The following is a 17,940-nucleotide window of genomic DNA, read 5'->3' as shown; positions in this document are numbered from 1 at the left end:
ACTATGCATTTAAACATTAAGTACAAGTACTATTCTTATTCAAACGCATTCACAGACATAGTAAAACCAACAACACTTCACCATGCAACTATACTGTCACAATTAGAAAATCTTCCACTCAAAAGAGGCACCACTAACATGCACGGTAATTCCACTGCATCTTGCAAAATCGTTTGGCACAACAGTGTGTTTCCACACATTGCTGTGGCTTGAGCTCAGTGTTCACTGTTTCGTGACAATGTACTGCTATCCTGTCAAAGAGCATTTGTTTCTTATGAAACAATACTGGATTACTGGTTCCATTAAGATGTGTCAGCGAATGTTTGTTGAGCAGTTTGGTGATCAGCATGTTGCATACAAAAGTTAGTGAACAAGATCAAAAGCATTGGAATGGTGTTGTATTTTCATGGCAAGGGACAGCCACCAATACTGGAAGAAAAAGTGACTGACATGAAACGATGATTGTTGGCCTCTCCTGCAAAGTCTGTTTGACACTTATCTCAGGAATGTGGAATGTCACGGTGCACATGTCACAGAGCTGCGAAGAAAGCTGGCACTTATCCATACATGTTCACAGGAACAGAATGTCAATGACGAAGATTCTGCCATTGGTTTCAGCAATTTATTGCTCAGAGGCCAGGAATATTACAGTACACGTTGTTCAGTGACGAGGTGTGATTCCACCTCTCTGGCTATGCAAATCCTCAGAATACAATGTAACGAAAATCCACATTCACTGGTTGAGCAGCACAAGCATTCACAAAAGAATAGCGTGTTTTGAGCACCATGTCATCGGACCAATATTTTTCAAGGCTACTGTGACAAGTGCAGTTTTTATCGAAATGTTTCAGGAATTTGTGAAACAGTTTAACGATGAAGAACTTACCCTCAGCTGGTAACAACAGGATGGCACCTTGAGTGACCCTGGCTGAGGTTGAATCATTTTTCCATGGCAGAGCGATTTCAAAAAGACTGTGGCTGTGATTTAACACCATCTGACTTTTTCCTCTGGGGTGGCCTAAAAGGCAAGGTCTACAGGAACAAACCACACAATTTGGAAGATTTACAAGAAAATTCAGGTAGTGACATCAGAGGTTCTGGCAGCAACATACGAAAATCCACAATGTAGTGTTTACAAGTCAAGGGCTGTCACTTCCAGAACCTTTTGTTATACACCTTTATTTCCCCATGAACACGAAACATTTTCTGGTTTTAATGCAAAGCCTTTAATTGTAATTTAATCAAATGTTTATTTGTGGGGCCTCTTTTGAGTGGGACACCATGTATTATGTTAGTTTGCTCAAGTTGGCAGCTATCTGAAACAGAACAGTTTGCAGAAAGTGTTCTGAATTGTGCCCCATCAGTACTCAGGGACCGGCAGCCAACCTATCCCCGTACTATGGAAGAAATTATTGTCACATGAATTTTACTGGGACGTGACATCAAAATGGCCCTTCTACAATAAAACTCACCATGAGCACAAAACTCAATAGCAGTCAACAAACGAAAATCTTTGGTCACGCAAAATTGGACTTTCGTTTTTATATCACAACTTACGTGTTATGACAGAATGCTGTTTCAAGGCAATGATGACTTATCCCAAACACGTCACCTTTGGTATGATTTGTTATAATTAAATGTCACTTAATGAGACACCAGTGGCAAAAGCCTTAAGAATATTGTAAGATGAATGATAGAAGTTGTACAAGTTCAGCATAGTACAATAGATAGAGGCATGGAGTACAGTGGCAGAAAAAGTATGTTCACGCCCAGCTATATTTTAACATTTCTTAATATTTGTAAAAGATTCTGGGACTTTCTTATTAATATTCTGGGACTTTCTTATTAATATACTAAAAGTACATTCTGCAATATTCAATGTTATTTACATGTGAGAGCACACTCTCTCGGGAGTGAGTTTGTTTGATTTGGTGACTTCAGTCTGATAAAATATGAAAGATTAAATTGCTGTGAGTGAAACAAGCAGCAATAACATTTGTATTCTTGCTTGTCACAAATATCTGACTGCTTTTTTCTGAATAAGTTGTGATTTCTGAGGGTCGACTCAAGCACCATACTTCTGTAAAACTGATATGACTATGAAACTTGATAGCAATCAAAAAATGAGGTGGTCAAGTACACATCATTTTGATGTGAAACTCATTTCTCCTCTTACTACTGCTGGTCTGTTGGAGGCTCACAATATAGCAATTTATGTAGGTTGCCAAAAATAAGACTGTTTCACGTGGGGCCCAAAGTGCCATCCCATAATGTTAGTACAGGCTCTTGAACAAAAAAGTGTTATTACCACAGCATTAGTGGTTTTGTACGGCAAAGCATCATAGTCATCAAGAGAGTGACTGTTTATGATATTACTCTATCAGATCATTATTATTATGACTTTTCTGCTTAATTTTTGCAGGATACGATCTGTTTGACAACTTCTTAAGCTGTACTCCACTGAGTGCTTTGTGACAGGAGTAGCACACAATTCAAGGATGTAGCCAAAGGGTGTGATGGGAGCAGACCCCTTCTATAACCTAATTGAAATTACACACATTCTAATTGCCATATAGTGAAACTGAAAGATATTTTGATTTTCAGTCATATGACGAAAATGGGGACACACTATCACAAGTCACCAATGCTGAAGATAGATTTAAACTATTTATACATCCAGAGCACAATCAGCTATCACCAATCCCTACTTTAGTCAAGACCAATTGTTAGCCTTGCTTGAGTTCAGTTGTTGTTTTGTCAATCAGTTCATTTTTTACTTGCAGTTGAATTTAATGTAGTGCTACCATTTATTGCTTTTGTGCTGAGTGGTATTTTGATAGTTTCTAATTCTGGATAAGTTTGTAACAAGAAACAAGTCAAAAACTGATTCTGATTTGTCCACTAGCAATACAATAAGTTAAAAAAAATGTAAATGCTATTATAATAGCCTAATTACCTATCTATAGCAGCCTCATGTTAGTTCTGGACTCATTGTTTGGAGGGTGGTAGAACTTTGTAACTGTAATCTTTCTGTTTTTCACAAGGTAACGGAGCAGTAAACATCATTACAAACAACATTAAATTAAAATCAGTGCATAAAAATACACTTTGACTTGTCTGTGTTGCACAAAAATAATGTTGATAAAAAAAATTATTGACCAAATGGTGATTGTAACATTTCTTTAAAAAATTTGCTCAATATTCTATCAATAAGAGCACAAATCGCAAAATGTCGTCCAATCTGGTCACTAGGACATTGCTCAATTATGAAAAGCATTTCCGATACGAAATGATAGAGAGGGGTTTGTGGAGAGTGAAAGGAATATGTGATGACAGACAGCATGGTTCGTTCATTTTTAAAAGATTTTTTCCAGCAGGTTGCTTGAATTCATCCAAAATCTGTTTACACTCTTTTAATACTATAATCACTGAAGCCAGCAATTCTGCACACAATTAAATCTTAGAATATGCATGCATTCATGCACTACCAAAGGACCAAACATTCACAATAAAAGGAAAAAAAAAAAACATTCTATGTCAGAATTCAATCTTTTGTTGTGATGTATGTTATTTTAAAACAAAGTATAACAACCTGTTTTTCAAAATTCTCCACTGACTTGGGGAGCCGACCTAGCAATCCCTGGATTTGGGAGGTGAGGTGGTTTGAATCGACCCACCAGTGACCTTGAAAATGGTTTTTAGTGGTTTCCCATTTTAAATTTAGGCAAATGCCAGTGTTCACTCTTACTATAGGTCACAGCCAATTCTTTCCAAATACCTTTCTTTCCTGACAGATACCAATTTCCTTAAAGATGCAGCCCCTTGCTTAAATGAAAAGAGCTACATCAAAGGTGAGCTAAGCACCTCTTCTGAGACTCCTGGAACTACAAATCGTTATGATAAATAAATAATAACCCAGAATCTTCATTTATGCTAATGTACCTGCCTGCTGGGACAGTCTTTAATGCAGAAAATGATCTCTCTCACATTGCAAGAAGTAACAGATGCACACTTAAGAGAGGAAATTTTGGAAAGTGTTAAGATGGATTAATTCCAGATACTTTGCATTTACGCCACCGCAAACTGTTCTAGCTTCTCTGTCAAACAAAGTAATTTACGTACATTTATTCCAGAAGCCCTCTCAATAATAATCATGGAGTCCCAAAAAATTGGCATTAGTCCATTCTTGATCACTTTCTTAACTCAAACCCAGACTAAAAGAAGTGTAAAATGATCTTGCAAGGTGAAGGGGGATTGGAGTAGGACTACTTCTTAGCGGTTTGCCAAAATACAACAATTCCAAGTAACGAGTTTATATCTCTGTTTGATGAAAATGACGATCATTATTGAATAAAATGGTTATCTTTCTTTATGGAAATTTTTAGAATAAATGAATAGCGTTACGTCTTTTTACGGTCCTTTTCAACAAATTGGACTACGTCCTCTGTTGACAAAATCTTACCTATGTCCTTGCACAATTATCTGCAATATGTGCACCACATGAACAGTGTAACAACACAGCCTTCCTCATCCTATCTAGTGGCTTATCAAAGGGTTTCAAAAATTTCTTGTGTATTGATGATAGACGGCTGCCAGCATTTTAAACATGAGTAGACTTAATCATCCTGTGGTGGCAACCTATGTTTTGTACTTTTGATGCATGTTACATGATCCAAAATATCCAACCTTTCCTTTTTGTCTACTAACAATAATATGTGCATTAAACATTCATGAGAGCCAAGACGTCATTGTGTCGAATCAGTTATTGGAAGTGTATCAATGTTGTTGTTGTTGTTGTTGTCTTCAGTCCTGAGACTGGTTTGATGCAGCTCTCCATGCTACTCTATCCTGTGCAAGCTGCTTCATCTCCCAGTACCTACTGCAACCTACATCCTTCTGAATCTGCTTAGTGTACTCATCTCTTGGTCTCCCTCTACGATTTTTACCCTCCACACTGCCCTCCAAAGCTAAATTTGTGATCCCTTGATGCCTCAAAACATGTCCTACCAACCGATCCCTTATTCTAGTCAAGTTGTGCCACAAACTTCTCTTCTCCCCAATCCTATTCAATACCTCCTCATTAGTTATGTGATCTATCCACCTAACCTTCAGTATTCTTCTGTAGCACCACATTTCGAAAGCTTCTATTCTCTTCTTGTCCAAACTAGTTATCGTCCATGTTTCACTTCCATACATGGCTACACTCCAAACAAATATTTTCAGAAACGACTTCCTGATACATAAATCTATATTCGATGTTAAATTTCTCTTCTTCAGAAACGCTTTCCTTGCCATTGCCAGTCTACATTTTACATCCTCTCTACTTCGACCATCATCAGTTATTTTACTTCCTAAATAGCAAAACTCCTTTACTACTTTAAGTATCTCATTTCCTAATCTAATTCCCTCAGCATCAACCGATTTAATTTGACTACATTCCATTATCCTCGTTTTGCTTTTGTTGATGTTCATCTTATATCCTCCTTTCAAGACACTGTCCATTCCGTTCAACTGCTCTTCCAAGTCCTTTGCCGTCTCTGACAGAATTACAATGTCATCGGCGAACCTCAAAGTTTTTACTTCGTCTCCATGAATTTTAATACCTACTCCGAATTTTTCTTTTGTTTCCTTTACTGCTTGCTCAATATACAGATTGAATAACATCGGGGAGAGGCTACAACCCTTTCTCACTCCTTTCCCAACCACTGCTTCCCTTTCATGCCCCTCGACTTTTATGACTGCCATCTGGTTTCTGTACAAATTGTAAATAGCCTTTCGCTCCCTGTATTTTACCCCTGTCACCTTTAGTATTTGAAAAAGAGTATTCCAGTCAACATTGTCAAAAGCTTTCTCTAACTCTACAAATGCTAGAAACGTAGGTTTGCCTTTTCTTAATCTTCCTCCTAAGATAAGTCGTAAGGTCAGTATTGCCTCACGTGTTCCAACATTTCGACGGAATCCAAACTGATCCTCCCCGAGGTCCGCATCTACCAGTTTTTCCATTCGTCTGTAAAGAATTCGCGTTAGTATTTTGCAGCTGTGACTTATTAAACTGATAGTTCGGTAATTTTCACATCTGTCAGCACCTGCTTTCTTTGGGATTGGAATTATTATATTCTTCTTGAAGTCTGAGGGTATTTCGCCTGTCTCATACATCTTGCTCACCAGCTGGTAGAGTTTTGTCATGACTGGCTCTCCCAAGGCCGTCAGTAGTTCTAATGGAATGTTGTCTACTCCAGGGGCCTTGTTTCGACTCAGGTCTTTCAGTGCTTTGTCAAACTCTTCACGCAGTATCGTATCTCCCATTTCGTCTTCATCTACATCCTCTTCCATTTCCATAATGTTGTCCTCAAGTACATCACCCTTGTATAAACCTTCTACATACTCCTTCCATCTTTCTGCCTTCCCTTCTTTGCTTAGAACTGGGTTGCCATTTGAGCTCTTGATATTCATACACGTGGTTCTCTTCTCTCCAAAGGTCTCTTTAATTTTCCTGTAGGCAGTATCTATCTTACCCCTAGTGAGATAAGCTTCTACATCCTTACATTTGTCCTCTAGCCATCCCTGTTTAGCCATTTTGCACTTCCTGTCGATCTCATTTTTGAGACGTCTGTATTCCTTTTTGCCTGCTTCATTTACTGCATTTTTATATTTTCTCCTTTCATCAATTAAATCCAATATTTCTTCTGTTACCCAAGGATTTCTACTAGCCCTCGTCTTTTTACCTACTTGATCCTCTGCTGCCTTCACTACTTCATTCCTCAAAGCTACCCATTCTCCTTCTACTGTATTTATTTCCCCCATTCCTGACAATTGTTCCCTTATGCTCTCCCTGAAACCCTGTACAACCTCTGGCTCTTTCAGTTTATCCAGGTCCCATCTCCTTAATTTCCCACATTTTTGCAGTTTCTTCAGTTTTAATCTACAGGTCATAACCAATAGATTGTGGTCCGAGTCCACATCTGCCCCTGGAAATGTCTTACAACTTAATAAAACCTGGTTCCTAAATCTCTGTTTTACCATTATATAATCTATTTGATACCTTTTAGTATCTCCAGGGTTCTTCCACGTATACAACCTTCTTTCATGATTCTTAAACCGAGTGTTAGCTATGATTAAGTTGTGCTCTGTGCAAAATTCTACTAGGCGGCTTCCTCTTTCATTTCTTAGCCCCAATCCATATTCACCTACTATGTTTCCTTCTCTCCCTTTTCCTACACTCAAATTCCAGTCACCCATTACTATTAAATTTTCGTCTCCCTTCACTATCTGAATAATTTCTTTTATTTCATCGTACATTTCTTCAATTTCTTCGTCATCTGCAGAGCTAGTTGGCATATAAACTTGTACTACTGTAGTAGGTGTTGGCTTCGTATCTATCTTGGCCACAATCAATATCACAAATAAATTTGTAATTTTCGTATAATGATAAAATGTGTCCTGTATCTGCAATTTTTCTTCCTCCTTCCTATAAAAAAAAATATATTTTAGCTGCCATGCAGTTAGTGATTGTCAGTAATTCTGAAGCAAGGAACAACACACTAGGGTACGTTTTGTATCTTGTATTCATATTTGTTTCTTGGCACATTCCCTGTGTCAAGCAAACTCCTGATCTACAGTCAGATTATGAAATATGAGCCTTCTGTTACACTTCACAGTCCTATGAACAGGTCACACAGAGCACAGTAGCAGCTTAGAGAGGCTAACTTCCCTGTTCTTCAGTTTTAGTCAACAAATTGCAGTTCTTTGATTTTGTCTTCCTAACAAGTGTTTAAATACCAATTATTCCTATAAAATTCACTTCATTTTGATGGGATTAATTGTTTGGAAGGCAAAATACATTCCATTATGATAGGCTTTTGTGTGAATAAGGCAATGCACATTACTGAATTTTCCAATGATGATCCTAATTCGGAATGAATTCTCTCCTGTATTGGCAGAGTTGTCACTGAAATGATGGATTCCCAATGGTGACACAACATAAATAAATAAAACGAAAAAATAATAATAAATAAAAAATCTGGAACATTTCTTGGTCAATGATCTCTGGCTTTTCGCCAAACCGATAAGGCAAATACTAATAAAACAATAAAGTTTGTCAATGACTACGAAAAATTCACTTATTCTTACATATACGTCTTTGTATACAAACAAAAATAAATAAATAAATAAAAATAAATAAAATAATAAATAAAAAATCACAACTGGTTTCTCTTACCATAAAAATAATTGAGTACTGTATCACAATTTTCATGAAAGTGATTGTCATTGTGTGACATGTATATGGAACTTGAATCCTAAAACCTTTGTGTAAATATATGGAAATGACATTTTTCTCAATAACCATGTGACAGAAACAGTATACTATCCTCAGAGTCATTACGTCACACAGAATTTCCAGCCTTAGAAGAAGTACCAATTACATCTGCTGAAGGAAGAATAGAGTGGTGTGTTGTTCTTGCTGAACTGTATGGGTCAGGACTTCTTTTGTCATTCTAAACAAGTCATCGCAATTCTTGACATTAAAAAGACTATTTAACTGTGTTACTACTTATAATTTCTTATTCTGTGTAAATATGATGTGTTAACTTTCTTCGCAAAACTGAAATATTCTCCACCTCTGAATAAAAGAATAATGTAGAGAACAGTACACTAATACTACTACTGAAAAATAGCTGGAAAGTTGAAAACATCCACATGGGACCCCAAAAGCAAACAACTACAAATACTTCAACAAAACAGTCCAAATAATTGCGAACCCAAGTTTCATTAAAAGTTAAAATTTTGTTGAGGAAGTGCTCATCTTCTCTTTCACAATGCTCCTCTAGCTCTGGACACACTCTCAGCCCTGTTTCCTTGCGTAGCCACGTCAACTCCTTGGGCACCCATCTTGCACATTTTGCAGTACTTCAGCTTGTAACAGATAATGTTATGAACTGTACCAGTACTAACTTGAACCTTATCAACTATCATTTCCACAATCACACAGCGGGTGGGATGAATAATGTTATCAACTTGACTTTCAAGTCAGGGAGTTGAAACTGCAACTCGTCGGCCAGAACAGTGTACATCAATCATCGAGTCACGACCATTTCTGAACTGCTCTATTCACTTGTAAAAATTTGCACGATTCATACAATCCTCACCATAAACTTCAGACATTCTACAGAATATACTCACTGGTTTCTCACCTTCAGTGAGTAAAAAACAAATAATAGAACTTTGTTCAACTAATGTGGACGATTCAAGCGGACTCGCCATCACGAAATGTATTTTTGAGGTTATAAACAAAACAATGTTGATACATCAGCTGATCAGGGCTCATCCCAGTGATGCCAACTTACAGCCATAAAAGTACCAAACTCGCCCTACTAACAATTTTTCCTCAGACCAATTTGTCTCTTTAATTATTGAATGACTCTCTTATATTCTGTTCAAAGTAACTTTAGCATCGACAGATACAAAGGGAGCAGTAGGGTAAGACTTACATATGAGACATGGCACACTTTCAGCCAACCTCTTGAAACCAGTAGCCATAATAACAACCAATAGTTCCCAAAGTTTTGCCTCAACTATAACAACACTTTTCAGGCTAACATATGATTATTCATTGCCCGCTGCAGTTTATTTTTTTATTGTGGTGGGAGTTAATATTTTAAGTGTTGTTAGTAGCAGTTTGTTTGGTGACACTGAAAACTGTCCGAAGCAAATTCATAAAATGTTAAAAAGAATAGAGAAGTTCAACATTACTCTCTTAGCCAGGGGATTCCTGTTAGAGGTCAATCAAGAGAAACATTTTTACATCCCTACTTCGAAAAACAAAAACTTAATAGTGACCTGCCTCTCTCAATTAACAAGGCGACTAAAAGAGCTGCTGTGGCTTTGGAAGCAATTAAATGATTTAAGCATCCTTAATGACCCCAATAATCCTACCAGATACAGGAGATGGACAGTTTAACGTGAAATTTGAACCACCTGATTTCTAGGTGAATCTTCACATCACTGAAAGGTTCAACCTGGATTCAATGCTGCGACCTCTCGGTTTCCAGACATGGCACCTACTATTGCAAAGTGAAAGGAGGAGATGACTGGTTTCAGCACCATGATGCTGAAGTGAGTGATGATCTTAAGGGGAAGCTATGGATCAACACTGAGATCACAAAAGTCGCGGGATGGAAATGTGTACATATACAGATGATGGTAGTATTGCATACACAAGGTATAAAAGGGCAGCGCATTGTCAGAGCTGTCACTTGAACTCAAGTGATTCATCTGAAAAGGTTTCCATGATTATGGCCGCATGACAGGAATTAACAGACTTTGAACACAGAATGGCAGTTGGAGCTAGACACACGGGATATCACATTTTGGAAATTGTTAGGAAAAGTCAATGCTCAATAAGCCATGGTCTCAAGAGTGTGCCGAGCATAGAAAATTTTGGGCATTACCTCTCACTATGGGCAACACAGAGGCCACGGCCTTCACTTAACAGCCATGACCAGGATGACCAGTGGCATTTGCTTGAAGTTGCCAGTGTTAGCAGACAACTACACCACATGAAATAACCACAGAAATCTATGGGGGACATATGATGAAAGTATCCTTTTGGAGAGTGTAGCAAAATTCAGCATTAATAAACTACAGCAGCAGACAATGGGCCCAGGTGCCTTTGCTGACAGCATGACATCGCCTGCATTGTCTCTACCCTAAGCGACTGGAAAACAGTGGCTTGGTCAGAGGAGTCCTGATTTCAGTTGGTAAGGACTGTTGCTAGTGGTGCACACCCAATGAAGCCATGGACCCAAGTTGTCAACAAGGCACTGTGCAAGCTGGTGGTGGTGGCCCCATAATGGTGTGAGCTGCGTTTACATGGAATGGACTGGGCCCTCTGGCCGATTGAACCCATGATTGGCTGGAAATGGTTACGTTTGGCTATTTGGAAACCATTTTCTGCCATTCATGGACTTCATGTTCCAAAACAACAATGGAATTTTTAAGAATGAGGATGTCTCATGTCATCAGGCCACAATTGTTCACGAGTGGTTTGAAGAACACTGTAGACAATTCGTGTGCCCGACATGAATCCCACTGAACATTTATGGGTCATAATCAAGATCAGATCATACACAAAATACTACACCGTTAACACCTCTGCAATTACTGGGGGCTACAGAGACAGCATGGCCCAATATTGCTGCAAGGGCTTTCCAACAACTTGAGTCCACAGGCAAATGGAGGTCCAACACAATATCAGGAGGTATGCCATGACTTTTACCACCTTTGTGTAGAACCACGGTCTCCCAGGTATGAAACCAACAAGCTGGCAGAAACATATGGACATTCAGTCATTATGCTGTGACCTTATCTTACCAGTTCAACGCAACAGGGTTGACGTAGGACAGAAGTAAAGGTTATGTTTCCAAAGGAGAGCCACCTCTGTAGCCTAGTAGGAAGCCATCAATCATACACAGTGCCGACATGGAAAAAGAATGACAGAATAAAGCTATTTTGTAAAGTTCAGTATAGTAAAGGGTAATTTTATTTAATAACAGCAGTAACACATTAAGCTCATCCATGATAGCTATGTGCATCACCTTAGCAATATGTTTCCATTGTCACCACATAAATGATGCACAGGCAGTTTCAACTGAATGTTTGGAGAACACAGTTTAAAATGTTAAGAAGCTGCATGGTAAAATTATATTTTTGTACGTTTTGACATTTTAATAATAATATCAGCAAAAAACAATATTATTCATGAGTTGAATTCAGACATTCCAAATGTATTTAATATGTTCAAAATAAGTACATTAATCTGAACACGTACCAGAAGGTTAATTACAAACGAAGCCATCAGTTTCTCGCAGTGAAACTAAACAGGTGATTGCTAAGCTCTCAACATACAAACTAAGAATTATATGTCACATTTAACTCAAATTTTCTCATGTAAGAGTTCTGGTTTGGAGCATATGGGAATATTGTTTTTCTTAAGATTTTATTCATAATGTGTTCAGCTAAATTGAATAACAAAAGCGTTTCCTGTATGTTGAAATTGGGAAACATCAGGAATACATTTCTGTAAACATGCCATATATTTTCTTAAATATTTGTTGGCATAAATAAACTGAAATGATAACATAGCACAGCCCTTTCAGAACACATATGTTTGAACACTTCGAATGAAAAGTAAGATTATATGTGTGTGCCATGTGAGAGAGAGGGGGGAGGGGGATGGGGAGAGGGGGGGCACTTGTCATGGAATGGATTTTCCTGTGGTGGAGGTTTTGCACCATTTCACTTACAAAATCTCTGGTTTGAAAGATTTGGGAAGATGAGACAGATAGACCAAATGAATGCCTGCTTTCTTTCTCTCCCCCCCCCCCCCCCCCCCCCCTCCACCGCACCCCCAGAAGTTTTTCATACATTTGGATACAAGAATCTTCTGAAATTATTATATCAGAGTGTGCTTCAGAGAGATCAGAAATACAGAGAGCAAGACAACTGCTAAAAGCCTTCAAACATTCTTCTGATTTATGAAATTAAATATCCAAATTCATAATAGTGAATTGTGTATAAAACTGGTTAATGTTTAATATATACGCATGTTTCATTTTCTAAGGGGTGAAATTGTTAGAATCGTACATAATGTTTTGAATATCAGAAATTAATTTATGATAAGTTTTGACATCAAAAGCAGAAAAAAATACGTTAAGAACAAATGTGCTCCCTCCCTCCCTCTCTCTCTCCACAAAAAAATCCGAAATAATACGTTAAGAACAAATGTGTTCCCCCCCCCCCCCCCCCCAAAAAAAAAAAATCACACACGCTCTTTGTTTTGTAGATAGTAACTGAAACTGTCATTACTTACTGACAGAATATGAACGTTTAAGACAGCAGGTGATCACACAGTTGCAGGTGGTGGTAACAGAGAGAAAACTTGTCATGTCATCAGTCGAGACATCTGCAGGCTGCAGAATAAATATGCCATATTACCTTTACATAAATCAGCATGCTAAGAAATATGTGTTAGTGCTACATCACACACACCACATGAATAAGATTTAGTTAGTAAGTGGTTTAAAGGTACTTCTTGCATGTTTAACAGTTTAATGCACTAAGATTTCACAGAACTGTAAAAGGTGTGATTCCAGAATACAAATCCTGTATTCACATAATGAAGCATGGTTCTAAAATTGTCACAAACAAAACGTCACTAAAATATCAAGAGAGTATGTCTTTCACATAAGTTTAAGCCAAAAAAGATGAAAATAAAAGAATACACTTGACTGCCTATGCTCAGAAGAGATACATTAACACTAAGACAATAGGACTATTTGTATACCTAAAATTGTAGTAGTGGTGAAACTGAATGCAGTGACTGAGCTACAGATTTTTTTCTATTTTAATACGAGGTGTGTTTTTTAACTAAGTACCGTTTTGAAATTAAAAAAAGACGTGCTAAGATATCTCAATAATTTCATTTTTACATGAAAGCCTGTCCTTAATATACGCTCTGAGGCCATTACAGTCTGATTCTTCCTTGTTTACGTTGTGTACTGAGTGTTTAAGATGCCTCCGATAATCGTGAGTCCCGCCGACTGTGAAGTATGGACTGTTATAAGATATCTTAGCGCTAAAGGCCTAAAAGCGATCGATATTCATCGTCAGATCTGTGCAGTTTACAGAGAAAACATTATGAGTGATGGAATGGTAAGGAAGTGGGTGAAAGCATTTAAAGATGGCTGCACAAATGTGCATGATCAACAATAGAGTGGGCATCCTTTGGTCGTTAATGAAAGTTTGGTGCTGGAAGTGGACAATAAGGTGAGAGAAAACAGACACTTTACAATTTCCTCCTTGCGGGATGATTTTTCTAATGTTTCTCGCAGTGTTTTGTATGGCATTGTGACCGAGCACTTGAATTACAGAAAATTGTGTGCATGTTGAGTACCAGAAATGTTGATGGATGTGCACAAAACCAAATGTTTAGACAGTGCATTGACTTTCCCTGAGTGCTACCACAATGATGGTGATGATTTATTAAGCCAAATTGTTATGGGCTATGAAACATGGGTGGCCACAATCACACCAGAATCAAAGCAACAGTCAATGGAAGTTGAGCAAGGGCATCGTTTTGCTGCAAGACAATGCCCGTCCACATGTGGCGAATCATCAGACCAAAGATCTCATCACATCTTTTCGACGGGAAACTCCAGATCATCCTCCGTACAGCCCTGATCTTGTGCCCAGCAACTACCATCTGTTCCTGCATTTGAAGATGATGACAAAGTCAAAACAGTGGTGATGCAGTGGTCAACAAGTCAGGTGGCAGACTTCTATGCGGAGGGTATTCAAAAACTGGTACAATGCTATGACAAGTGTTTCAATATTGACGGAAATTATATAGAAAAGTAGATTAAGGTACAGGCTTTCATGTAAAAATAAAATTATTGAGATATCTTAGCACATCTTTTTTTTTAATTTCAAAATGGTACTTACTTAAAAAACACGCCTCGTACATTACTGATTAGAAAGAAAAACAACTTTGCATATAATAAAAAACACAAACCATGCAGTACCTTGATTTGTAGTTATATTTTTCAATTTCAGCTGAATTCATGGTGGAATAAGAATACAACAAATAAATTTGTGGTATTTTATAATCACCAGTGTTCTGTACTTAACAACATATTGCTTTGGTGTTACTTTTGTACACTGCCAGGAAAAAAGATGCAGCACCCTAAAGGACTGTGTTTAGTGGCACCAGGATATAACACACATGTACACAAAGGGACTGTAGTGTTAGTTATTCATTTGTCATAATGATAAGATGGCACTCAGGAAGCTGACAGTAACTGTGCTGAGTTTAGAGGTAAACACTGTGTGCAACATTCATTCGATGGTATAACCATGCCTCACCAATGAGTAGGCACTCCTGCTGAACAACTACAAACATTTGAACAGGGTCATATTGTGGGCCTGCAGCAAACTGGATGGATGCAATGTAGGATTGCTGCACACATTGTGCACAATGCATTGGTGGTGTGACCCCACTTTTTGCAGTGGTCTGTGGAACATTCTCACACCTGTACACCAGGTTCTGAATGACCACATAGTACAGACATATCAAGATAAATGCATTGTTTGACCAGCAGTGGTCCACTAAGTATCATCCAGGAAAGAAATTCAGACACATTTTGTATATGCTGTGTCACTGAGGACCATCAGAACCATCTGCTTGTGGAAGGACTAAGACACCATGTGTCTCTGGCCAGGCAGCCACTGGCACCACAACACCACCAAGCATGGCTAGTGTTGTGAGGGAGTCAAGGGTGTGCTCTGCCATCTTCAGTGATGAAAGTAGTTTCTGTCCATACATAAATGATTGATTTACATGTACTTGGTGTACACATTATGAGCAACTTTCATCAGTTCTGTGGCCTGCACATTCCTCTGACCTAAATCCTTTCAATTATTGTCTGTGGGAAAACCTTAAACATGGGTCTACACAGTAAACCACCCACATGCAGAAATGTCATTGACGTATTATAGAAGTCTGCATGACAATTCGAAACTGTTCTATATGCATTCTCCTTTACAGATGAACCACAGTTTTCTAAAAGTCTCCCAGTAAACTGAAGTTGACCATTTGCCTTCCCTACCACAGTCCTCATGTGCTCATTGCATTTCATATCATTTTGCAATGTTACGCCTAGATATTTAAATGACATGACTGTGTCCGAACATTTAAAGATTGTTTTTCCTGCTCATCCACATTAACTTAGATTTTCCGACATTTAAAGCTAGCTGCTACTCATCACATCAACTAGAAATTTTGTCCAAGCCAGCATGTATATTCCTACACTCACTCAATTTTGACACCTTACTGTACACCACAGCATCATCGGCAAACAACAGCAGATTTCTGTCCACCCATCTACCAAACTGTTCAAGCATACTGAGAACAACAGTGGTCCTATCACACCCAACCCTGTGTCACGGGGCAGAGTACTAGCCATGGTATGACAAATTAGAGAAAGTTGACAACTATACACACTGTGATATCAAACAAATATGTGGCTTCTGATCATTGATGCTTTTACATTTGGACCATTCAGGCAGTTCAAAGTCCTGCGTGATTTGCAGTGATGGCACACTTCCCTGCATAATTCATATAAACAACAATGTCACACATTAATAAATCTATATAAGAAACTTGGTAATTCTGGCACACAAAACGACATATATGAGGAACTAAGCCTGCGGAGATCTGCAAAATGTGACTTATATGATTAATCTGATTTCTTATTAATTGTTGGAATTTCAATTCAGAGGTTACTCCATGGTTTGTTTACAAAGGCTTGTAAGCAGCTCACAAATTTCAGCAAACTAAAGAGAGTTGGGGTCCATACCAACAAATAAATTTTGATGCTGGACCACAAAAGAAGAAATGCCTTCTCATTTAGCAAATCATTTATCTTAAATTATGACAAGTGACGCTGTAGCCACCTGAATTAGGAGACCAGTTTTACCACAAAATCTGTTTGTCAGAGCTGCTGGCAATGTTGTGCCCACCACATAAAAACTGGGGTTGGACTGTGGGCAGCTGAGGTTCTTTTCTTTTTGTATAACAGAGGAATTTTTCCTGGACTGCTGTTGTTAAGGACTTCCTTGTTGTTTTGGAACAGCCATAATTTCAAGACTTCTTTTACCATCTAGATAACAACAGTGCAACGGTGTAGTCCAAAACTACACGTTTCCAAATGTTTTGTTGGCACACTGCTGATACGTATTCACGGCAGTAATACAGAGGTGTAGCGTTCAGTAGTGGCACACCAGCTGGTCCATACTGGTTTCCACTCTTGCTTGAGACTTGCAAGATGTCCACTGTGTTACAGCTTGCTCAATTTCTTAATTAAAAAACAATGTGGAACTGATGATAAGTCTAGTGAATACCTTGTTTCTAACAGGATGGAAGCTGAAATGTCTGTACCTTTTACTGTGTTCTTTTGAAGTAGAAAAATTACAACATTGTACAGTCATTTAGCAAAATTATTTTCAAGTTTCTTTTGTATTACACTACCTGCAGCTTTAATCATTTCTACAAAAACACCATCGTTTCTAGGCAGCTTTCATTTCTTCATACCTCAAATCACTTTTACAAACTTTGTTATTGTTGTTATCTTCAGTCTGAAGGCTTGTCTGGCGTAGCTCTCCTCAGTAGCCTACCCCTGCAAATCTCTTCAGTTTTGCATAACAACAACCTACATCCATTTGCACTTCCTCATGAAATTAAGCCTTGATCTTCCTTTACAATACCTAACCTAAACAGTTCTCTTCTTTATAAGACTGACAATTCCTTTGTGCCTCAGGATGTAGCCTATCAACCAATCCCTTCTTTTCATCATATGGTGCCATAAATTTTTTTCTTCCTATTCTGATTCAGTACCTCTTCACTAATTACCCAATCTACCCATGTCATCTTCAGCATTCTTCTGCAGCATTACATTTCAATAGCTCCTATTCACTTCTTGTCTGAACTGTTTTATCACCCACGTTTCACTTCTACAAAAGGTTACTTAAAAAAAAAAATACCTTTCAGAATAGATTTCCTGCCATTAAATTTTGTATTTGCTGTTAAGAAATATATCTTTCTCATAAATGCTTTTCTCGCTATTGTCTGTCGATATTTCTTTACTCATTTACGAAGGTCAAAAAATTTAGGGGCTACAACAAGAAGCAATCAAGGATATGAAAATTACACTGGGACTATCACCTGATGAAAATAATTTACAACATGATGGCATTTAGTATTGTACAGTTTAGACACTATAATATGGTCATAGAGTAAAGTATTTATAAATGTTAACCCTTTTAAATAAATATATAATTTGCACAGTACAAGGCAGTATTGCTTGTTAACTTGTTAAATATTGTCAC

General features: G+C 37.9%; 1 protein-coding gene across 8 annotated transcripts in view; it reads right to left on the bottom strand.

Moving 5' to 3' along the window:
- Positions 1-17,940, bottom strand: part of LOC126354545 (uncharacterized) — a 51,066-nt gene that overhangs the window by 8,737 nt on the left and 24,389 nt on the right. The window contains exon 3 of one of the 8 annotated variants that reach the window (XM_050004285.1): positions 12,869-12,968. The exons of the other annotated variants lie outside the window; for them this stretch is intronic. The gene's annotated coding sequence lies outside the window, so the exon portion shown is untranslated. The remainder of the gene's footprint in view (positions 1-12,868; positions 12,969-17,940) is intronic. 8 annotated transcript variants of the gene reach the window in all.

The sequence above is a fragment of the Schistocerca gregaria genome, chromosome 3 (assembly GCF_023897955.1).
Source record: "Schistocerca gregaria isolate iqSchGreg1 chromosome 3, iqSchGreg1.2, whole genome shotgun sequence".
Classification (NCBI taxonomy): domain Eukaryota; kingdom Metazoa; phylum Arthropoda; class Insecta; order Orthoptera; family Acrididae; genus Schistocerca; species Schistocerca gregaria.
Note: the sequence above shows the minus strand (reverse complement) of the source record. Positions and strands in the feature narration are given on the sequence as shown.